This window comes from Mustela nivalis (genome assembly GCF_964662115.1).
Source record: "Mustela nivalis genome assembly, chromosome: 1".
In the NCBI taxonomy this organism is placed as follows: Eukaryota; Metazoa; Chordata; class Mammalia; order Carnivora; family Mustelidae; genus Mustela; species Mustela nivalis.
The window spans coordinates 72,070,220-72,095,128 of record NC_139020.1 but is presented as its reverse complement, the minus strand read 5'-3'; the positions used below and the strand labels follow the sequence as shown (position 1 = coordinate 72,095,128).

General features: G+C 34.5%; 1 long non-coding RNA gene across 2 annotated transcripts in view; it reads right to left on the bottom strand.

Annotated features, from left to right (window-relative positions):
- LOC309854363 overlaps window positions 1–24,909 on the bottom strand; it is a 470,028-nt gene that overhangs the window by 174,875 nt on the left and 270,244 nt on the right. For both annotated transcript variants that reach the window (XR_014306183.1, XR_014306184.1), the window contains exon 6: window positions 14,889–14,930. This is a non-coding gene — a long non-coding RNA (uncharacterized lncRNA). The remainder of the gene's footprint in view (window positions 1–14,888; window positions 14,931–24,909) is intronic.

Below are 24,909 nucleotides of genomic sequence, written 5' to 3'. Positions count from 1 at the left end.
AAAATAAAATATTAAAAAATAAATAAAAAAAAAGAAAATGGCAGAATTGTAAAAAGCTTTTGAGATTATAAGCAAACATGCTAAGAAAATTTGAATATGCCTTTTTGTGATGTATGCTTTTATTTTTCTTGGAAAAATATCTAGGATGTTAATTACTTGGTCACATGGCAGATATATGTTTACTTTTTAGGAAACTTCCAAGCAGTTTTAAAAGTGGCTCTTGTGTTTTTCAACCCCATCATCAATCTATGAGAATTGTAGTCACTCCATAACCTTGTCGAAATTTAATTTTGCCCAAATTTAAAAATTTAACCATTTCACTGTGTATAATGTTATCACATGATGCTTTTGGTTTTCATTTCCTTAATTACTATTGATCTTCAGAATATTTCCATGTGCTTATTTGCAAGCTCACAGCTAACAGCATATTCAAAGATGAAAAAATATGGGTTGCCTGGATGGCTCAACTATTAAGCATCTGTCTTCAACTCAGATCATGATCCCAGGGTCCTGGAATTGAGTCCCACATCAGGATCGTTGCGCAGCTTGGAGCCCACTTCTCCCTCAGCCTGCCATTCCGCCTGTTCATGCTCTCTCTCTCTCCTTTGACAAATAAGCAAATCTTTTTTAAAAAGATGAAAATTGAAAGTTTTTTCTTTCCTCTGAGCTCAGGAATGACACAAGGATATTCCTTCTTACCACTTTTATTCAACATGGTATTGAAAGTCTTAGCCAGAGCAATAAGAAAAACAAATAAAGCATACAAATCAAAAAGGAAGAAATAAAACTGTCTCTATTTGCAGATGGCATATCATATAGAGAAAATTTTAAAGACCACCAAAAAGCTGTTAGAATAAGTGAAATCAGTAAAGTTGCAGTATACAAAAATCAATATACCAAATCAGTTTTGTTTCTATGTATTAATAAAAAACTATTAGAAAAATAATCCCAATTAGAATTGCATCAAAAAGAATAAAATACCTGGAATAACTTTAACCAAGGAGGTGAAAGACATGTACTTTGAAAACTATAAAACCCTGATGAAAGAAATTGAAGAAAATAGAAATAAGTAGAAAGATATTCCATGTTCATAGATTAGAAAAATTAATATTATAAAAATGTCTATTCTACCCAAAGCAATCTACAGATTCAACAGAATTCCTATCAAAATTTCAGTAATATTTTTCACAGAAATAGAAATAGAAAAAGCAATCCTCTGATTTGTGAGGAACCACAAAAAAGACTCTGGATAGTCACAGCATTCTGGAGGAAGAACAAAGCTAGAGGCACTAAACCTCTTGATTTCAAACAATATTACAAAGCTATAGCAATCGAAACAGTATGGTATTGGCATAAAAGTAGGCATATAGGTCGATGAAAGAGTTCAGAAATAAACCCATGTATATATGGTCATTTAATTTATGACAAAGGAGCCAAGAACATACAATGAGTAAAGGATAGTCTCTTCAATAAATGGGACTAGGGAAATTCTACAGCCATGTGTGAGGAAAAAAATGAAGCTGGATCACTATCTTACATCATATGCAAATATCAACTCAAAATGGATTAAAGACTGGTATAAGGCCTGACACCATAAAACTAGAAGTACATAGTAAGTATCCTCTTTGACATCAGTCTCAGCAATTGTTTATTTTTGACATCAAAAGGAAAGACAATAAAAGCACAAATAAGAAAGTAGGACTACATCATATTAAAACACTTTGCACAGCAAAGGAAATCATTAATAAAATGTTGATGTAACAGCAACCTATAGAAGGAGAGAAAATATTTACAATCATGTATCTGAGAAGGAACTAATATTCAATATATATTAAGAGCACACTAAACCCAACAGTAAAAGAACCAAGCACTAGGATTAAAAAAAAAAAATGGGCAAATTAAAACTATGATGAGATACCACCTCAGACCTGGTAGAATGACCATCATCAAAAAGACAAAAGGTAAGTTTTGGTAAAGATGCAGAAAAAGGAGATGCTAGTACACCACTGGTGTGAATGTAAATTGACACAGACATATGAGAAACAATAAGAAATATCCTCTAAAAAGTAAAAAAAATAACTACCATATTACCCAGCAATTTCACTTCTGGATATATATTCAAAGGAAATGAAACCAGTGTCTCGAAGAGGTATCTGCATTTCTATGTTTTTTATAGTATTATTCACAATTGTCAAGATATTGAAACAATCTAAGGGTCCATCAACAAATGAAGAGATAAAGAAAATGTGGTTTGTATATACAACTTAATATTATTCGGCCATGAGAAGAAAGAATTTCTGCCATTTGCAACAACTTGGATGGACCTTGAGAGCATTACACTGTATGAAATAAGCCAGACAGAGAAAGACAAATACTGTACTGTATCACTTTTATGTGGAATCTAAAAGGAAAAAAAAGTTCTACTTCTAGAGACATAGAGAAGAAAAGTGGTTTCCAGGGCCTGGGAATTAGGGGAAATTGGGAGAGGTTAGTCAAAGGGTACATATTTTCAGCGTAAACAGAGTCTGAGTATTAATGTAAAACATGGTGACTATAGTTGATAACATTTTTTTGTATAACTGAAATTTGCTAAGAAAGTGGAACTTAAATATTACCAAAAAAATAAAAAAGGTAAATATGTGATGGATGTATTAATTATCCATATGATGAATCCAAAGGTACATGTATATCTAATTACCATGATAAACATTTTAAATATCTTACAATTTTGTCAACATACCTCAATAAAGCTGAAAAAAAGCAAAATCTTTGCTTTATGTGAAGCACATTTATAACATTAATAATTGCTAAGATTTAGGGAAGCTGTTTTCACCATGATAAGGATTTTGTTTAACCTTTCATGATTTTACATCAGAAAGGTCTCTCTGGTTAATGACAGGACCATTAGTTCTCAAATGCCTGCAGCTGTCACTCACTCTAGTACTTTCCTGAATGAATGCCTAATATTCAGAAGCTGTTAGTATGAATGATAAATTTGAGTATGGTTTACCACTGTAATCTGTTTTATTTTAAATGTTTCTATACCTTTTATGATAGGAAGATCATTCTTAGAAATACTGAATAGAAACCAAAAGCTAGTATGTTTTTCCCCATGATATGTGAAATACTCATGCCATATATCTGAACAATGATAAAAAATTTTACAATCATTCTGGACATGGAAATCAATCAGCTAGTCAAAATCACATATGAGATTCTCTTTGTCCTTAGAAATAAGTGAAATACCAGTTTTAGAGCATAATTAAGAAAGAAGTCATTCTGTAATAATATTAGTAATAAGAATATTATTGTTAATAATAATTGTTAATTGTTATTAATTGTTAATAATAATTGTTAATAATTATTGTTAACAATAATATTGAGTACATAGTCATGCCTTGGTTCTAGCCATCACAGGTTTTTGGATACATTTCTTTGCTTTTTTATTGGAAAGTCACTAAGGTGAAATAGTTATTTTAATTTTTAAACAAACAGAAAAAAGGCATATCAAAGATTCCAAATAGTTCAACTACATGATCAAGATCCCAGGCTGCCATCTAATTATCCAGATGATCTCAGATAAGTCGCTCTATCTGGATTCAGTTTATTTGTAAATGATGGATTTGGATTATTAGAGACTTTCTAAGGACCCATTCAATTTTAAAATGCCAGTTTGAAGTATATCCTTAAAGAATAGATTCCAGAAATTTACATGTATTTTGCTTCTTTTGCTTTTCTTTTCCCTGCATTATATCACATTGTACTATAAAGTAATCAGAAATTAATGTATCTTCCCTTTCACACATTTTGGAGAATATAGCCTCCACACAGTTATTTCACTCAAATAATACAGCATACAACCCACGTTCATCCTAATCTTGTCAATAAAGTTTTGAGTAGGAGTGCCCTGCTCAAGCAAGATCATGGTTTTCATCGTTCCATGATTTCATATTTCAATATTAAATTCATTCTTTCATATCACTTCTGCTATCTGAACATATTTCAGTAACCATTTGGTTGAATATAAATTGTATGTTATGTTCTATCAATCATCATACTCTCTCCATTTAGAAAGTCCTTCTATTTGGGTTTGTCTGATGTTTCACTATGGTTTCATTCAGGTTTCATATTTGGCAGAATATGAAATATTCTGAAATATGAAATAACCTGCCAGAATACTTGGCAGAAAAGACCATAGCATTGCTGTGTCTTTTCTAGTTTATTTTATGTCAGTTTTCTAGTGTTGGTTTTTCCTTTTATTGGTGATGTTTACTTTGATTACTTGATTATTTTTGAGAGATACATCCACTATAAAGTTATTATATTTCCTTATTTAGTAACAACTAATTCACAGAATACCTTGCAGTAATAAATATCCCCACCAAACTTTTCTCACCAGTTTTAGCCATCATATATTTGTGGCTAAATGAATAATTTCTATGATAATTGCAAATGAGAGTTGATTTTCTAACCTCATTATTCTTTTCCATTTATATGCTTGTTTACTTATTTGTATTAGTATGGGATCATGTAAATTCTTATTTTATGTCATGAATGTTCTATTATTCCTATTCATTTTTAGGAAACCATCTCAAATTTGGCCAGTGAGAGCCACATTTAAGCTGGTTCCTCATCCTTTTAATATATTCTCATTACTTTATTTAGCAATTCCTTGCTTTACATTACAACAAGATGCTCCAAATTCATCTTTTCCTTTCTCCTCCATACCCCTGTACTCAGTGATTTCTCTAAGAAGCCCCAGCTTCTTTTAGTAAGGTATGGTATACAGAACCCAGTATCTGAGAGTTAGGTTTGCTCATTGCTATAGGGGTAGCTTTTCTTCTTAGTCCCTTTCAGTAGGAAGATCTACAAAATATATCTCTATCTTCTTATCTCTAGCTGTACCTTCATTTCTATACTTCTACATTTTTTTAAAAAAATTTTACTTGTTAATTTCAGAGACAGCGAATGAGAGCATGGGCAGCAGGGAGAGTCAGAGGGAGAAGGAGCAGCAGACTCCCCACTGAGCAGGGAGCCTGATACAGGGCTTGATCCCAGGACCCAGGGATCCTGACCTAAGCTGAAGACAGACATTTAACTGACTGAGCTACCCAGGTGCCCTTCTATATCTCTACATTAAAGACTATGCATTCATACTACTACCTCCTATTTAATCGATTATACAGAGTTTATTCTGGTCTTTGTCCTTTTCAAATTTCTAATTCCTTTCACCAACCAAAAAATACAGCTTTCATCATTCTCAATATATTTACTCATATGCTCCATTCTAAAAGTCACAGATAGTAATTTTAGAATTGCTAACCTATACTACTGTGAATTGGGATCCTTTTAAACATAACCCCACATGATTTTTAATCCAAAGAACCACAAAAATTAGACAGGCAGCACAATTCTTTTCTCACTGCACTAAGTATGTAGAAAATCTGTTCATTCACACTTCTTTTTTATTGCTAAGAATGGTCTCTGAAAAGGTGTCATTTGATTTAGGAAGAGAATATATGTCTTTGTTATCTCTGTTCAAGTCTGTTTCATTTTATTCCACAAGGACGGCTGATACATAAATATATTTAAAATGTTAGAATATTTTGTCAGATATAGGAAATAACAAAATAGTATTCAGTGCTATGATTCATCAGCTATAAGCATAGTGCCCACTCCTTGGCCATTACTATATATCCTGTATGTTAGCATATAATATGTGTTGTTCTTTATTATTGCAATTTTTTTGAAAAACCCAATTTATTTTAAAGTTTTATTATGTTGGAAGACAGAAAAGGAAGAGAGCTATAGTATTATTCAAGCCCGAGAGTTATGGATTTCAATATTTATTAATCTCTAAGAAAGCACTCTTCTCTTACAAATAAAAATTAATAATTCACTAATGTACAGAACATGTCAATGGTCACAGTCTAAGTCTCTAGCTATTAAGATACATTATGACCCTGGCATGTCCTCTACACAATACAACCTGTGGCCCTTTACTGGGAAGCCACTTCTCTACTTCTCTAGTGAGGTTTTGCTATCCTTCACAATGACTGGGTTAAATAATTCACAGTAATAAGTGGATATTTCCACCAAAGCATAATTCTTCCCGCAAATCTATCTCCAACTTGCCTTTATCTTTCCAATAAGTTCTACTAGTTGCTGCAGAATTGAACTCAAAACAGACAAAAGAATTTGCCTGTACAATGTGTCAACCTCTCTCATATGGGGCCATATAAGGCAGAGCAACTTTACTGAAAGATAACACTATTTGGACAAGTAACATTTAAACAATTTTTGAATAAATGTTTGAGTTCATGTAGATAAAGATTTTTTATGACAGTTGACTGGGATTTAGGCTGTAGATTGGGAAGGATTTGATCAGTTGGGAGAGATAAGGGGGCACTTTAGATAGAGGGACTAATGTGGGTAACAAGAGAAAAGAAAAAATCCAATTGAACTTCTAAATTTGTATTTCTCCTAGGCAGTCCAAACTCAATATATCCTCATATGAATCTACTCTACCACATCAAACCTGTTTCTCGTCAAACCTGTTCCTTGTCTACAAATCCAGAATCTACCATATTGCCTATATGGAAAATAGGAGTCATCCTGGTCATAATGATTTTATTCCTCCTGCCTTCCCCCCTCCTATTCTATCATCCAGCATTCAGGTCAATTAATATGAAGGAATCTTCACACTTTTTTTTTCTTGGCATGGATCTATAATATGCCCATGTGTTCTCTCCAGCCCCATCTCCTACCATCTTGCTTTATACAGAACTATTTAGAACTCTTAGTTTCATATATTCTCTACATTTGGGGCCTTTGCAACTGGTTCTCATTGGCATTCAGGTTTCAGCTCAAGCATTATCACTTGTGAGAATGTTCTTCCCTACTATCTCAGGTTCATCACTGTTCTCAGTACATTCTGGGGAACTTTCTGATTACCTCTAAAGCTTCCCAACTTTGCTCTGAATATTTGCAGGTTTTGTTTGTTTTCACATTCCTTGGATAATTTGCTTAAGACAGGCATTAACTAAAGGCAAGAGGAAGAAGAAAGAAGAATTGAATGGATGCTGAAGGACAAATTTTAGGCTATTTGGAGTCCAGTATTTGTGTTTAATCAAGTTATGAGTGGGATATGCATGTGAAAGGATTCTATAGTGTCTTAGGATTTTGTTTTCAACCATAAGGAGGCACTGAAGTTTTCATGGAGGAAAAGTGACTTGATAAAAGCAGTGAATTAGGGATATAAACTATGGTAATAGGAATGCTAGGAAGAAAGGGGACTAGTGTTGGGAGATTGGCTGATAGCCCAATTCAGTAATTTAAGTGTGAGAAAATGAAGGCCTGAGATGTGGTGGTGGTGGTGGTAGGAATAAAAAGGTTAGGTTTGTGACTCTTAATCTCACAAAACAAACTGAGGGTTGCTGGGGGGAGGTAGTTTGGGAGAAGGGGGTAGGATTATGGACATTGGGGAGGGTATGTGCTTTGGTGAGTGCTGTGAAGAGTGTAAGCCTGGTGATTCACAGACCTGTACCCCTGGGGATAAAAATATATGTTTATAAAAAATAAAAAATTAAAAAAAAAAAAAAAGGTTAGGTACACCTTGGTTCCAGTTCAAAATGGTGACACAGGAAGACCCTGAACTTACCTTTTATATATAATGCACCAAATTAAACCTATTTATAGAATGACTCTCCCTGAAGAAGAACAGAGGGTTGATTGAACAGCTTCTGAACAACCAAAGATAGAAAGACAAGAGAACAGTAAGAGAGATGGAGACATGGTAACAAAGGGAACTTCCACCCCTGACACTGTGAACACAGTGGGGAGGGAAAGTACTGAACAGATTTTTCTGTCCTTGGGCACTGAAATAAAAAGCCACAGTTTAAAAGAGAAACTAGCATATAAAAGAGGCAACACTAGAACTCTGCTAAGCAGTGAGGAGCTGTGGAAAAGCTCTCCAGATCAGAGGGGCTAGAGAACAATATGGTTTATATTTCCATTAATCCTGAAACCTTAGACTGGTGCAGGGTCTGGACACCATAACAAGAAGGTCTGATTGTCACAATGAGCTTGCTACCTAAGCAAGCTCAGGTTCCACACACCCATGCCAGCCCTGGTCACCTGAGACAGAGAAAGAAAAGCTGGTATTTAAAAAAACTAAGGAGCTGCAGGAACGTTCCCTTTCCCTCCACCTTAAAAGCCTTAAAAGCTCAGACATAAATAGGTTCCAGCTCACAGTGAGCCCAGGGTCCACAAGCCTATACCATCCTCTATATCCCCTGTGGTGCTGGAGAAAAAAAAGAAAAAGAAAAAGAAAAAGAAAAAGAAAAAGAAAGAAAGAAAAATCAACTATGTTTTAATTTTTAATTTTTTAAATGAACGAATATATCTTATTTTTTTTCTAATTTGTCTAGTCTTGTTTTTATTTTTGTTCTTTGGGGACTTTCTTTTTTCCTTTTTTCTTCCCTTTTTTTGAGGTTTTACGGTTTTGTTATTTTATATTTTATTTTATTATTATTCTTTCTTCTGTATACATCCATGGCTATAAAAGTAACTAGCACATTCAGCCATATTTCCAGCCACACAGCATTCAATGAGCACACACAGTCTGCATAGGGGACACCACACACAAGACCATTCCTTCAAGTATAGGAGACTTAGACATTCTGCCATATGCATATAAATACAGAAAGTCAAGAAAAATGGAGACAGAGAAATATGCTCCAAAGAGAGAATAAGAAGAGCCTCAGAGAAGGAGCTAAATGAAACAGAGATAACCAAAACGTTTGATAAAGAATTTAAAGTAATGATAATAAAGATACTTATTAAGCTAGAGAAGCTAGAGAAAAAAGTGGAAGAACTTAGTAAGACATTCAGTAAGGAGATAGAAAATACTGAAAAGAACCACAATTGCAGAATATTATAAGTGAAATAAAACACAGACTTCAGAGAATCAACAGTAGATTAGAGAAGAAAGAAGAGTTTATCAGTGATCTGGAAGATAGGGTAACAAAAACCATACAAGCTGAACATCAAAAACAGAAAAGAATTTAAAAATGAGGATAGATTAAGAGATTTCTTGGACAATATTAAGTAAACAAACATTCCCATTATAGGGGTTCCAGAAGAAGAGAGAAGGGTATAGAAATCGTATTTGAAGAAATAATAATTGAAAACCTCCATAATCTAGAGGAGATAGACATCTAAACACAAGAACAGAGAGTTCCAAACAAGATTAACCTAAAGAGGTCTGCTTATGATTCATAATAATCAAAATATCAAAGGTTAAAGATAAAGAGAAAAACTTAAAGCAACAAGAGAACAAGTTACCTATAGAGGAAAATTTATCAGGCTGTCTGCTAATTTTTCAGCAGAAACTTTGCAGATTATAAGAGTGGCATGATATATTCCAAGTGCTGAAAGGAGAAAAAAAAAAACACCTACAACCAAAAATTCTCTACACAGCAAGGTTATCATTCAAATTTGGATAAAAGATTAAGAGTTTCTCAGAAAAACAAAATATAAAGGAGTTTATTACCACTAAAGCAACCTTACAAGAAATGTTAAAGGACTTCTTTAAGTGGAAAAGAAATGGCCTTAGACATAAAAAATTATGAATAAAAGATGTAAAATATGACAACATATACATAAAACATGGAGGAGAAAGTAAAAAGAGGAAAGGGGGAAAGGAAAAATCAGTGGCTTTTTTTCTATTTTTAGAATGTGTTTGAATTTAAATAATCAAATTAATATAGATTGCTATTTACTAGGATGTTATATATGAACTTCATGGTAGCCACAAAAACAAAATCTATGATAGATGCACAGATAAAGAGGAATAAATCTAAACACAGCACTATTGAAACTCATCAATCACAAAGAAAGAGCAATAGAAGAAGAAATGAAGAACTACAAATCAGAAAATAGGAAAATGAAAATAAGTACTCAATGATTAATAATTACTTTAAATGTAAATGGCCTAAATGTTCCAATCAAAGGACACAGGGTGGCAGATGGATTTTTGAAATAACACCCATCTTGAGGCTTCTGGGTGGCTCAGTCCGTTAAAGCATCCAAGTTGATTTCTGCTCAGGTTATGATCTCATGATCTCAGTGTCATGAGAGCAAGCCCTGAGTCAAGCTCCATACCTGGGTTGGAGCCTGTTTGAGACTCAGTCTCTCTCTCTCTCTCCCTCCCCTTCTCATGCTCACTCTCTATCTCTCTTGGGGGAAGGGGCGGGGAAAGGACCCATCTGTATGCTGCTACAAGAGACTCACCTTGGACTTAAAGACCCATGAAGACTGGAAGTGAAGGGCTAGAAAAAACATACACTATGCAAACGGAAACACACACACACACACACACACACACACACACGCAAAGGTAACAATACATCAGACAAAAGAGACTTTAAACAAAGACTAACAAGAGACCAAAAAAGGCATTACATAATGATAAAGAGATCAATCAATCGAAGAGGATAAAACAATTGTAAACATCTACAGACCCAACACTGGAAAACCAAAGTACATAAAGCAAATATTAATAAATGCAAAAAGAAATTAATGGTATTATAATAATAGTAAGGGAATTTAACGCCCTGTACACATCAGTAGATAGATTATCCAGACAAATTATTACTAAGAAAAACAATGTCCTTGAATGATACATTGGACCAGAAGGACATAACCAATCTACACAGAATATTCCATCCAAAAACAACAGAATATAGATTTTTTTCAAGTGCTCATAGAACATTGTCCAGAACAGATCACATATTAGGCCGAAAAACAAGTCTCCACTCTCACCACTTCCATTCAGCATAGTTCTGGAAGGCCTAGCCACAGCAATCAGACAAGAAATATAAATGATACATCCAAATTGGTAAAGAAAAAGTTAAACTGTCACTATTTGCAGATGACATAAATCCCAAGAATTCCACCAAAAAATTACCAGAAGTAATAAATAAATTCAGTAGAATGGCAGGTACAATACCCAGAAATCAGTGGTGTTTCCATACACTACTAAGTAGCAAAAAGAGACCTTTAAAAAATAATACCATTCATAATTGTACCAAAAAAAACAGAATACCTAGGAATAAACTTAACCAAAGAGGTGAAAGACCTGCACTCCAGAAACTATAAAACACTGATGAAAGAAATTGAAGACAACACAAATGAATGGAAAGATTTTTCATGTTCATGGATTGGAAGACTCAATAAAGACTCATTAAAATGTCCATGTTACCCAAAGAAATCTATAGATTTAGTGCAATCCCTATCAAAATACTAATAACATTTTTCACAGAAATAGAATACTAAAATTTGTATGGAACTACATAAGTCTCCAAATAGCCAAAACAATCTTTAAAAAAGAAGAATTAGATATGATGCAATACCAGATTTCAAGATACATTACAAAGTTGTAATAATCAAAACAATATAGTACTGGCACAAAAATAGACACATAGATCAATAGAACACAAGGGAAAGTCCAGAAATAAACCCTCAAATGGTCAATTAATAAATGACAAATGAAGCAATAACCTACAACGGGGAAAAGACAGTCTCTTCAATAAATGGTGCCGGGAAAACTGAATAGCTACATGTGAAATAATGAAACTGGACCACTTCCTTACACCACACACAAAATTAACTCAAAATGGATTAAAGACCTACATGTGAGACCTGAACTCATAAATATCCTAGAAGAGAACACAGGCAGTAAATCCTCTGACATTAGCCATAGCAAAATTTTTCTAGTCATGTCTCCCAAGGCAAGGGAAGCAAAAGCAAAAATAAATTATTGGGACTACATCAAAATAAAAAGATTCTACACAGCAAAGGAAACCATCAACAAAATGACGAGGTGACTAACAGAATGGGAGGATATATTTTCCAAAGATATATACAATAAGGGTTAATATCCAAAATATATAAATAACTTATTCAAGTCAACACAGAAAAAAAAGAACCAATAAACAAAAAATCCAACTCAAAAAATAGCCAAAAGACCTGAATAGAAATTTTTCCACAGAAGACATACAAATGACCAATAGACTCATGAAGAATGTTCAATATAATTCATCATCAGGTAAATGAAAATGAAAATCATAAAGAGATATCACTTCACTCCTGTTAGAATGGCTAAAATATCAAGCATAAGAAACAACAAACACTGGAAAGGATGTGAAGAAAAAAGAACTCTTGCGCAATGTTGGTGGGAATATAAAATTGGTGCAGTCATTGTGGAAAACAGTATGGAGGTTTCTCCAAAAATTAAAAATAGAAATATAAATGATCCAGTAATTCCACTACTGGGTATTTACCCAGAAAAACCAAAAACACTACTTCAAAAAGATATATGCACGTCTGTATATATTGCAGCATTATTACAATAGCCAAGATATGGAAGGAAACTAAGTGTCCATTAATAGATGGATAAAGAAAAAGTGGTGTTTATAAATGGATTATTACAAAGCCATAAAAAAAATGAGATCATGACATTTGAGACAACATGAATGGAGCTGGAGGGTATCATGCTAAGTAAAAAAAAAAAAAAAAAAAAAAAAAAAAAAAACTTAGAGAAACACAAATACCATATGATTCCACTCATATGTGGAATCCAAACAAAAGAAAAACACCAAAACCAAAACCCAAAAAACCTACAAATGAATAAACAAATAAAAAGCAGAATCAAACCTGTAAATACTGAGAACAACTGATTGTTGCCAGAGGGTGGGGGATGGGAGGTTAGGCAAAATGGGTGAAGAGGTGAGGGAGAGACAATCTAGCAGTTATAGAGTGATTAAGACACAGCACAACATAAAGAATATAGCCAGTGATAATGTAAGAGGAATTTAAGACAACAAATGGTAGCTACATTTGTGGTGAACATAGCATAATGTATAAACTTGTCAAATTATTAAGTTGTACACCTGAAACTTAACTACACACAATAACAACAACAACGACAACAATTTGGGTAAATCCATAAAGTAAACAAGAGATTCTTCAGTATTTATTAAAATTTGAAAAGCAAATAATAAACTGAAAAATGTTTTCTTTTATATGCTAGCCAAAACTTTTTTCATAAATCTTAAAAGCAGTCACACAAATTAATTAAATTTAATTAATTAATTAAAAGAACATTTTGCATAAATGGACCAAACAGATTAACAAAGAACACATGGAAAAGGGATAACAGACACAGACAGATAAAGAAAATTCAACCTCATCAGTAATCCAAATAATAAAAAACTGGTAGTTCTTTGATCATAATCCTAAATAGTGGCCAAGTAACAAAGCTGAAGTTCACAGGGTTAAACTCATCTCAGCTGCTCAGTGACATTTTGCATCAGATCCATGCCTGTTGGAAGTCCAACAACAGGTAACAGTGCCGCAGCTTTAAAAGTTAACCAGTGAACCGTAGCCTCACACCTGTGACATGTGAAAATCATGAATTTCCTAACCCTCTCATTTTTGAAATTCTTACATTTCCTTAACTTCACACTTCTCAAAGCCATATACACAAGACAGTTCTGACACACTGTGGACTTATTAGTACATCTTTTCCATACATAAGCAAGCAATAAAGGCAGCTCCTTTTTATTTTAGATAGTAAGTGGCCTCTTTCTTCAATGGGTGAAAAAGCCTCTCTATAATTCTTCAGGTGGGAGGGTAAATTGTCACAGCTTTTCTGTAAAGATATTGAGTAAAAATTCATGAAGGGACTTGTAAAGTTTCAATCTGTTGCCCCAACAGTTTGATTCTAAGAAAACATCTTAACAAAACAATCAGAAATGAACTCTTACTGGGAGGCCTGGGGGCTCCATTGGTTAGCGTCTGCCTTCTGCTGGGGCTTGATCCCAGGACCCTCCCTGCTTAGCGGGGGGCCTGCTTCTCCCTCTCCCTTTCCCTCTGCCACTCACCCTGCTTGTGTTCTCTCTGTCAAATAAACACATAAAGTCTTAATAAAACAAACAAAAAATAAAGCAGTTAAGTCTCACCCTAAGGGATATTTATTACTGAATAATTATATTAGTAAAAATTTTAAAATGGTTTCAATCACCAATAACAGGAAAATGGTTGAATAAATTATGGACTCAAACAAGAGATCATATAGACATTAAGCAATGTTTTCAAAGACTTCCTAACAACATTGGACTATGCACATGTAATAAACAGTAATAGTGGAGGATGTAAAGATGTTTGTGAACTGTGATCCTAGCTGTAGACACTTATGAATCTCTAAAATATCAGAAATACATATTTGCAAACCTTACATGGTTCACTTTCCTTGGTGGAATTATGCACAGATTTTTATCTTAATAATTCTACACACTTTACATTCAAGTATATGCTTAATAGCATAATATTTACACCAAGTATATACTTAATAGCATAATAGCATAAAAATACTTATTTAAAAAGACTACACAAAATTCTTATTTAAAAAGATTTTGGTTTCTGGTTCTTTATGTAAAGACCTTGGAAGTAACCCCTCTGACCTAGCAAGTAAAAAGATGAACAGGTTAAAAAGTAACAATACTTGGGGTGCCTGGGTGGCTCAGTCACTAAGCCTCTGCCTTTGGCTCAGGTCATGATCCAGGTTCCTGGGATCGAGCTCCATATCAGACTCCCAGCTCAGTGGGGACCCGCTTCTCTTTCTCCTTCTGCCCTGCTTGTGCTCTCTCTCTCTCAAATAAAGAAATTAAAAAAAAAAAAAGTAAAGAGTAACAGTACTTTTGGGATCCATAAGAGAAGAGAGGACATAGAACAAAGTGCTGTCTCCAAGACTAGAAAAGAGACCATATATATATATATATATATATATATATATATATATATATATATATAAAATCACAACTTACCAGGTCAGAGACTCAAGAGTGGAAATATCCTTGAACCATTTTCTAGGCAGGAAAAAAAGAACCATAATTAATGAAATACTGGAGGCTTAGCAAGGACAATTCTGGGTCAAAAACTCCAAGAAGACTCAGTCATAGGAGAGCATTAATAATGTAAGATTTACCTACAAGAGCCTGACCAGATTCCACAGGAAATATTAATGAAAAAACCTCTTTCTCTTCCTTCAGGGGCAGAGGAAAAGGAACCTTTTGAAATACACCAGAGCACTCTGTTTTTACAGTCCTAATAAGGTGTTACCGAAGCCTAAATGGCTCTAGGCTTCCACATGAGAGAAATAAAATACTTAACTCCAGCCCACTCTAGCCATCTTAAGTCACCCAAGGGAGAAGGAAAAACCAAGGAACACGTGTGAAGTTTAGTCAAGAGGCATAGCTCACTAAAACATGGTCACTAAACCCCATAGCTCACTAAACCCCTCACAGTCAGTAGCACCTTAAAAAATGCTTATTTATAGCAGTTTCTTTTACCTTTTACATGATGCCCAGGTATCACAAAAAATTACAGGGCCTATCAAAAGGCATAATACAATTTGATGAGACAGAGCAAGCATCGGAACCAGGCATGGCAGGGATGTTGGAATTATTAGATTCAAAATTTAAAATGACTATGATTAATATAGTAAGGGCCCTAATGGATAAACTAGGTAGCATGCAAAACAGATGGGCAATGTAAGCAGAGAGATGAAAATATCCTAAGAAACAAACAAAACGTTAGAAATCAAAAACACTGTGAGAAATGAAGAATGCCTTCTATGCTTATAAGTAGACTAAACACAGCTGAGGAAAGAATCCTGAGCTAGATCAATAGAATCCTTGGAAAAAGAAAAAGAAAAAGAAAGAAAGAAAGAAAGAAAGAAAGAAAGAAAGAAAGAAAGAAAGAAAGAACACCAAAAAACAAAACAAACAAATAAACAAAACCAAAACCCAGACAGTGGGAAAACTACAAAAGGTATAACATATGTGCAATGGGAATACTATAAGGACAAGAAAGAGAGGAAGGAATAGATGATATATTTGAAGCAATAACAGCTGAGAATTTCCCCAAATTAAAGTCAGACAGTGGCCCACAGACCTATAAATATCAGAGAACACCATGTAGGATAAATGTCCCCAAAACCGAGACCTAAGCATGTCATTTTCAAACTAAAGACAAAGAAAAAAAATCCTAAAAGAAGGAAAGGAAAGGGCGCCTGGCTGGCTCAGTTGGTTGGACGACGGCCTTTAGCGCAGGTCATGATCCTGGAGTTCCAGGATCGAGTTCCACGTTGGGCTCCCTGCTCTGTAGAGAGTCTGCTTCTCCTTCTGACCCCCACCCTCTTGCGGGCTCTCTCTCTCATTCTCTCTCTTCCAAATAAATAAATAAAATCTTAAAATAAAAAAAAAGGAGAGGAAAAAAAGCATCTTATCCACAGAGGAACAAAAATAAGTGTTATATGCAATTTCTCCTGAGAAATGATGCAAGAATAGGGTGAATTAAAATATTTACAGCATTGAAAGAGAAAAAAAAAACCCTCGACTTTTGTATCCTGCAGAATTATCTTTCAAAAGTGAAGGAGAAATGAAGACTTTCTCAGACAAAATTGAGGGACTTTGTTGTCAACAGACCTGCATTGCAAGATACGTTAACAGAAGAGTTATTTTTGTTGTTTTTTAAGATTTTTTTTTTTTTTAATTTTTCAGAGAGAGCAAGCACAAGCAGGAGGAACCGCAGGCAGAAGGGGAAGCAAGCAGAGGGAAAAGCAGGCTCCAGGCTAAAGAAGGAGCCTGTTGCAGTCTCCTGGGATCATGACCTGAGCCAAAGGCAAATGCTTACCTACCAGAGGCAATCAGGCATCCCCAGAAGTTCCTCAAAGAGAAAAAAATTTATATGGGTCAGATACTCTGCTCTACATTCAAAAAAGATGATCACTGGAGGATAGGGTAGATAAAATGAAAAAAAAAAAAGTTTCTTATTCTTAATGTAACAGGTAACTGTTCAAGATAACAATAACAACAATGTATTTGATAATGTATATTCATTGATTACGTATCTGTATATGTGTGTGTATATATATATATATATATATATATATACATATGCTATGTATGCTTAGATCTAAGTGAAATGAATGATGGCATAAAAATAGAAGTGGATCTGGAAAACAACATGGAGGTTCCTCAAAAAGTTGAAAATAGACCTACCTCTGACCCAGCAATTGCACTACTGGGTATTTACCCTAAAGATACAAAGGGGCATGTGCACCTGAATGTTTATAGCAGCAATGTCCACAATAGCCAAACTATGGGAAGAACCTAGATGACCATCAACAGATGAATGGATAAAGAAGAGGTGGTACACACACACATACACACACACACACACACACACACAATGGAATACTATGCAGCCATCAAAAGAAATGAAATCTTGCCATTTGCGTCGACGTGGATGGAACTAGAGGGTATTATGCTTAGTGAAATAAGTCAATCGGAGAAAGACAGCTATCATATGATCTCCCTGATATGAGGAAGTGGAGATGCTACGTGGGGGGTTTGAGGGGTAGGAAAAGAATAAATGAAACAAGATGGGATCGGGAGGGAGACAAACCATAAGAGACTCTTAAAGTCACAAAACAAACTGAGGGTGGCTGGGGGTAGGGGGTAGGGAGAGGGTGGTGGGGTTATGGACATTAGGGGAGTCTGTGCTATGGTGAGTGTTGTGAAGTGTGTAAACCTGGCGATTCACAGACCTGTTTCCCTGGGGCTAATAAGACATTGTATGTTTATACAAAAAAAAAAAAATTAAACAAATAAAAGTGGAAGGAAAGAATAAGGATCATTTTGTTTTATAAGGTATTTATACTGTCTCTGAAGTTGTTATAGCATTATTTGAAAGTTGACATGGATTAGCTATAAATGTATTTTGCAAACTCTAGGGCAGCCACTAAAAAAAAGTTAAAACAATAACAAAGAGCCCTACTGTAAATTGAAGAGGAACTTAACTTGCAGTTCTCCAAATGAATTACATCGTCTACTAATTCTGTGTCTACCTTCTGCCTGAAATTCCCTTTGAATTTCTTCTCAGCTTTCATAACCCTTGCTACTCCTCTGAGGCCAAGCTCTTTTGGGAAGCTTTAGTATCTACAATTTGTACTGGTCCATCTTCTGGGTTGATAGCTCCCTGTATTCATCTCAATTATAGTATTTATCACCTCTGTTAGTCTGTTAGACTGCTCCTTTGGGAAAGAGGCTTTTTTTTTTTTTTGACACTTGTATTTTATAAACCTAACACATTAGTTGGCAAAGTAGCGAAATCCAGATGAATGGATTTGACAGATCCAGATGAATGGATTGGTTTACAGATTTGAACAAATGTGACACAAAGGTGACTGTAGTGACACTTATAATGTCCTGTTGGACCTGATGAGAAGAAAATACTTTGGTTACTCCTTTAGATACAGAAATGTTGAGGGGGAAGCAAGTCTGGCATGCTACAGGAAAAGCAGGTAATCCAGTGTAACCGAAGTAGAAGTGAGGGGAAGATTGGTAAGGAATGATGTCAGACCATGCCCACTGTTTAGTCAGTAGGGATCAGATCATGCCCAGTGTTGAGGCAGTTACTAAGGCTTTGACTTTCATCCTGAGTGAATTGGTAGGAATGGAGAGAATTTTGACAGTAGATTGGCAATAGGACACAGGAGTGGGGCAACAGGTTTAGGGCAGGTGGGTGGCAAGAGTATAAGAGAAAAACCATTTAGGAGACTGATAATAATTTAGGTGAGAAATTATGTATTGGGAGGTCATGGTAAAGATGGTAAGAAATGGTTGGAGTCCGGATATTTTTTCACAGTTGAGCTAACACAATTATTGACCAGAAGGATGTAAGGATGTGAATGAATGGTATGACTGACTCTGGAGTGTATGTATACTGACTCTGGAGTGTATATATCTGTAAATACAAAAGCTACGTCCCTCAGTATCTATTAACTTACTTTGTAGATAGCCCAGAATTCGAAATGTATGTTTTAAGAAACTTGATGAGCCTGGAGTCAGAAATATATTTTGGGACTGATGTTTGAGTAAGACAAAGTTAGAGTTTTCAGAAGAGATTAAAAGGGAAATTTTATTTCACATTGTAGATGTATATATACAAATAAGGTCTAATTACAGTTGAGTGGAAAAATGGAAGAAAAGATGATGGAAATTATTTAGGAAAATATTTTTTAAGGAATCCTCTACAATATCAAAAGTATATCATAAAGGAATAGTGATTTGAAAGAAGCAATGAAAAAAATGCAATCTATAAAGACAAATAAAACTTATCTAAGTAGTAAAGGAAAAGAGAAATTGTTTTATTAATTGTGTTATTATTTGCATGAAGGATAAAAATATTTACCTGCAACTATGGAAAAAATACATTTTAATTATGAAGGAACTACTACATGATTCAAGAATTTATTATTTTAAAATACATATGTATAAACTTTATCAGGGAAAATCTTCTAAAGAAAATGGATTAAATAGTAAATATACACAAGTGGACATATGGTGAAGTACACATTTAATAAAAAATGTATTCTGATATTTTGTTTATATAAAAACAGTAATTCATTTTAGGAATAATTTTAATATTTCCTGCCCAATTTCTGTTAAAATTCCTTTAATTCTATCCTAGTTCTGACAAATTCTTTCAGGTAAAATAATTTTACTTCTGTTCACCTCGAGAGTAGAAATTTGTGTTTATTTTTAAAACTATCTTTTATATCATGAGATGTGATTGAGATAAGGATATTTTTAATCATTGATTTTCTCTTTATCTCTTTCATTTTCTGGCAACATCTTAGTTTTTCCTATTTTATACCTTTATAACTTGTAATTTGGGTTCTGTATAATTTCTTTTACTTTTTTTGATAACTTAGAGCACATTAAAATGATTTGTGTTCAATGAAGTAATAAATATGGCCAGAAGATAAAAAAGAAAAATAGTTCTTATTTTGGGCGGAAGTGTCAATGTTAAGAATAATTGTGCTGCCAAAAGAAACAACATAGCATATTTCCTGGCCTCAAAATGTTACAGAGAATTATATATCTTTTTTTCCTTTGAGATAAAACAGTAGAACCTTTCTCTTTCTCCTTTTCCTTTATATTTTAAACAATCACAGTATTAGGGATTGAAACACAATAACACATTTGTACTTAGCAGGTGTTTACATAATTATGTTATTCAGATATTCATTACAAGTAATGTTTTTCCATATAGTGCATTTAATATGGGCAGGAATATTCTTTTTCAAATGCACTTTGGTATAAGACTGTAATTTCATCCAAAGGTTATAGTGGTATAAAAAATGACAGAACATTTTAGTTTAGTTCTTCACTATCATTAGAATTGCAAGATGGAATTATAGGTCTCTGTGTACTGTTTTCAAGCATTCATCAATTTAAATTTTAATAAATATCAGTTTCAAGCTAGTGTAATCTAATAAAAAAAAGCATTATTTCTCATTTACAAGTCAGTTTCTACAAACCTCTTATTCTGCCTTCCCAACATTTTCTACCATTCTTATTCTTCCCATGATCCAGAGTTTAATATACTGGTGCAGAATTCGGCTGTAACCCACCAAATATAATTTCAAATGAAAATATTTTACTTTATTGTGAAAAAAAATAATAGAAATAATCACAATAATTTTGTGGGGTTTTTTTTTTTAGAGCACATTAAAATGATTTGTGTAGAACACTAAAAACACTTGTTCAGTTCAGGTCAGTATACATTTATTGAACAACAAATGTATGCAAATTTCTAAGTACTGCAAAGGTTATAGAAACGGATAAGATACTTATTTAAGATTATAGTATATTGGAAGGGGGTATTGAATAATTATAATGAAAAACTGAAAATGACTGTAGGAAGTAAAATTTTACAAGGCTACCAGACCACATGAGGTACTTGTGGAATAGCTACCTGGGAACATACACAACTAAAGGTTCATTTTGTAGTTTTCTTTAAGTTAGTACCTTGCTGGTATTAGAAAGATCAACTAAGGAAGTCTGGAAAATAAAAATCAGCTTGGGAACTGCAAGTATGTGAATTAACACACCATTTCCCTGAGCAGGGATTAGTACCTGAAAGTAGGAATAGAGATACAAGAAAGGGTGGAGTGAGGAAATCTACTTAAGGGTTCTCCTTATAGCAAGACTTCAGTTTGGGGCAGCTGAGTGGCTTAGTCAGTTAAGCATCTAACTCTCAATCTCAGCTCAGGTCTCCATGTCATGGTCAAGCCCTGTGTTGGGCTCCAGGCTGGGTGTGAAGCCTAATTAAGGAAAAAAAGAACAAAACAAAACAAAACAAAACAAAAAAACCCCTCAGCTTCCAAATATTAGAGATGAGAAAGTGGGTTTGATATAAATAAAATCCTCTAGGGACTCATCAAAAGGGGATAGGGGCATTTTATAGGAAGGCTGTACGTGTCCTTGAAGAATAAGTTGTAGATAAGGGCATTAATGTACACGGAACAATTTCAGTATGGTACAGATCATGAAAAGGCAGGTCTGAATTTTCACGCAAATATAAGGTAGGCATATTATGTTATGTGTAATAAACCTGGAGTTTTTTGTTTTGTTTTGTTTATTGGGGGGGGGGTGAGGGGTAGAGGGAGAGAGAGAGAGAATCTTAAGCAGGATCTATGCCCAGTGCAAGGCCTGATGTGTGGCTGGATCTCAAGACCCTTATATCAAGGCCCGAGGAGAAACTGAGCTGGTCACTTGATTGACTGAGCCACCCAGGCTCCACAAGCCTGGAGTTGTAAGTTGTGAAAAAACAGTGGAGAATTTAAAAAGTCAGAAAATAGAATTTTCATTTCATTTAGTAGCTTAACATGAATAATTAAAAGTTTTTTATTTGTAATGATTGGTTTTGGATACTCAGTTGCTGTGCATAGTGTTGATTGGAGAAGGGTATATAATAGAAATAAGAGACCAATAATGAGATCTTCCAAAGATACGGTAAGAGAGGCAGTTAAGTTCTTTCATAATTGTCATGAAGATGGCAGGGGGAAGGAGGGGCTGGCAACACTGATTCTGATTTGATGGGAAGATAGGAAAAAAATGACTCCCTGGATTTTAGCTTCAGTTCCTGGGAGAAGGTAGGTAACCATGAGTAAATACACAGAAAACAGTTAATAGAAACTCTTTGGAAGAGGGGATAGTAGAGAAAGATGAAAACTGTATCTTGAGGCACTGTAAGGACCAGTCTAGAGATAAAGATGTCCATCAGTTAGAACTACGGAACAGTAGTACAAAACAGGAGAGTGGTAAGTATGACCTAAAAGTTACAAGCACATAATTAGTCATCAAAGCTAATGGTTTTCAAACCTGCTTGAGAACCTTTAACATACATTGATCCTGATCTCATCCCACACCAATTGGGGGTTAGGAATCAGTGTTCTGTTGCTTATTTTCCCTAGGCATATATTCTAACTGATTGAGTCACCCAGGTGCCCCCCCTTTAAAAGATTATTTATTTTTTTATTTGATAGAGAAAAAGATCACACAAGAGAGCACAACAAGCAGGCAGAGCAGTAGAGGGAGCGGGAGAAGCAGACACCTCCCTGAGCAGGGAGCCCAAAGTGGGGCTCACAGGACCCTGAGATCATGACCTGAGCAACGCCTAACCTAAGCACATATCGTAATGTTTATTATCTATTTTTTCACTAGTTGACTTGTTTGAAGGAGGTAAGAATGGGGGTAAGAATTCCAACCCAGGGAAAAGTTAGAACAGCATGATTATATATATATGTGTGTGTGTGTGCATGTGTATATATAAGATATATGTATATATATTATATATAAATATTTATTTTTTACCTTCAGTATTATACTAGCTCCATCTCTTTTACACACACACACACACACCTTTGTCAAATCATCCAAAAGAAGGCTGAATGCATCATGACACTTTATTTCTAAATACTTCAGTATACATATATCTTCCAAAAATAATGACATTCTCTTATACACCCATGACACCATCACCCCTAAAAAAATTAACTTTTTAAAATATTTTTTAATTATTTTATAAACATATAATGTATTATTAGCCCCAGGGGTACAGGTTTGTGAATTTCCAGGTTTATACACTTCACAGCACTCACCATAGCACATACCCTCCCCAGTGTCTATAACCCCAGCACCCTCACCCAACCCCACTCCTCCTGGCAACCCTCAGTTTGTTTTGTGAGATTAAGAGTCTCTTATGGTTTGTCTCCCTCCAATCCCATCTTGTTAAGAAAAATTAACTTAATTCAATAACATATTTCAATGCATAGATCATCCTCATATTTACCTGAGAATCCTCTGAAAAATGTCCTTTATAACCAGGAAAGAGTGTATCCTTCTTTGTCTGGGGAAATCCCTCTTTTTGTCTGTTGTCCTGGTGCAATTGTTAATAGCATCCTTATTCCTTTCAAAGATGTACTATATTGGATGAAATGTTAAAAACATATACTATTTTTTCCTATATAAGACACAATGAAGTTTCCTTATAATGGAACTCCTTTATGGCTTTAGTTTGTCCCAATCCAGAAGATTCTCTCTCTCTGTTCTTTATTATACTGGATCCTCTGTAGAATCCAGGATAGTTGTCTTGCAAAATGATTTACATTCTGAGGAGTTTGACTCTCCTTGTGTCATATGAGGGACACGGGTTAGGGTGTTGTAGTATTAATGAGTCATTAGTATTATAAAGAAGCTTTCCATGTTATCCTAATGTGTACTTTGTTATAAGCCATAACAAAAATTAGAAAAATAAAGAGAGGATGAAAAATAGAATTTCAGAAAATGCTTTTATAATTTATATGATACTCAGATGGAAATAGATTCATTAAGAAAGAATTCTCCAAGAGAATTTCTTATTCAAATTTTGCCCAATATGAATATCATCATCTGGGCCTACTAAATCTTTGTACATGTAACCCACATTTCTCTAGGTCTCATAAACCTATGAATGCATATGAAACAAACTACAAAAAATGCAATTTTGATTGGCTTTGGTCCTCATCTATAAAAAGCAGCACCTAAAAACTCTGCAATATACTTATCCTTCCCATATCTCTCTGGAAATTCTTACTGCTGCTGCTTTCCTAGGCACCAAAATCTCTTGCTATGGAAGGTTATTGTTTTGCCAGCATGGTGTTCATTCTCGCTCTTCTACTAATGCTCTTCTTGGCCTCTTTGATGCTCCTGTGCTCATGGTGTCCAAGTTTGGGGGCAATCACTGACCCATTCTAACAGCTCTCTCTCATTTCTGTTATATTTTTAAGATAGGATTCAAGCCTAAAAAGTTTGTGATCCTAGTGTTTTACAGAATTAGAGGAAACTGCTCTCTCAGATTTAATTTCTTCCCTGTCTTTCAAGAGATCAACCAGAGATAAACTCCATTCTAAAGCCAACCCTATCTCTCCCCTCCTCCCTCTATCTACTCTGAAGATTACGACTTCCTTTCTGGGTAAAACCAACATGGCTGGCCTTTTCTCCAACAAAAGTTCTCCTGGCTGAACAACAAGATCCACATCTTTGACCTCACACATTTGCTGCATATTGAGTAGGCTGAACAATTTTTTTTTCTTTAACTTCAGGGCTTTTATTATTGATTCTAAGTCTTACTAATACAATTGTGTAAAGAATTATGGAGTCATAAGATACAAACATTCAACTTTCTCTACTTCAACTATTGTCTCTGCTATTTCATTTAATGTACATACACCTCAGTATGGAGAGAAGAGGACACAGAAATCTGATTTTCTGTGGTTGGTCTCTGTTCTCCTATGAACCATTATGGTATGAGCCTCTCTCCAGGCTGAAGTGCCTCTTGTGGTTAAAGGCCTTTTGCTATGGTGTTCTTAAGGAATTTTTAGGATAAATATTTACTATACCAGATTTTTACCTCATGTATTGATGTCACAGTTTAACTGTGTCTAAAAAAATG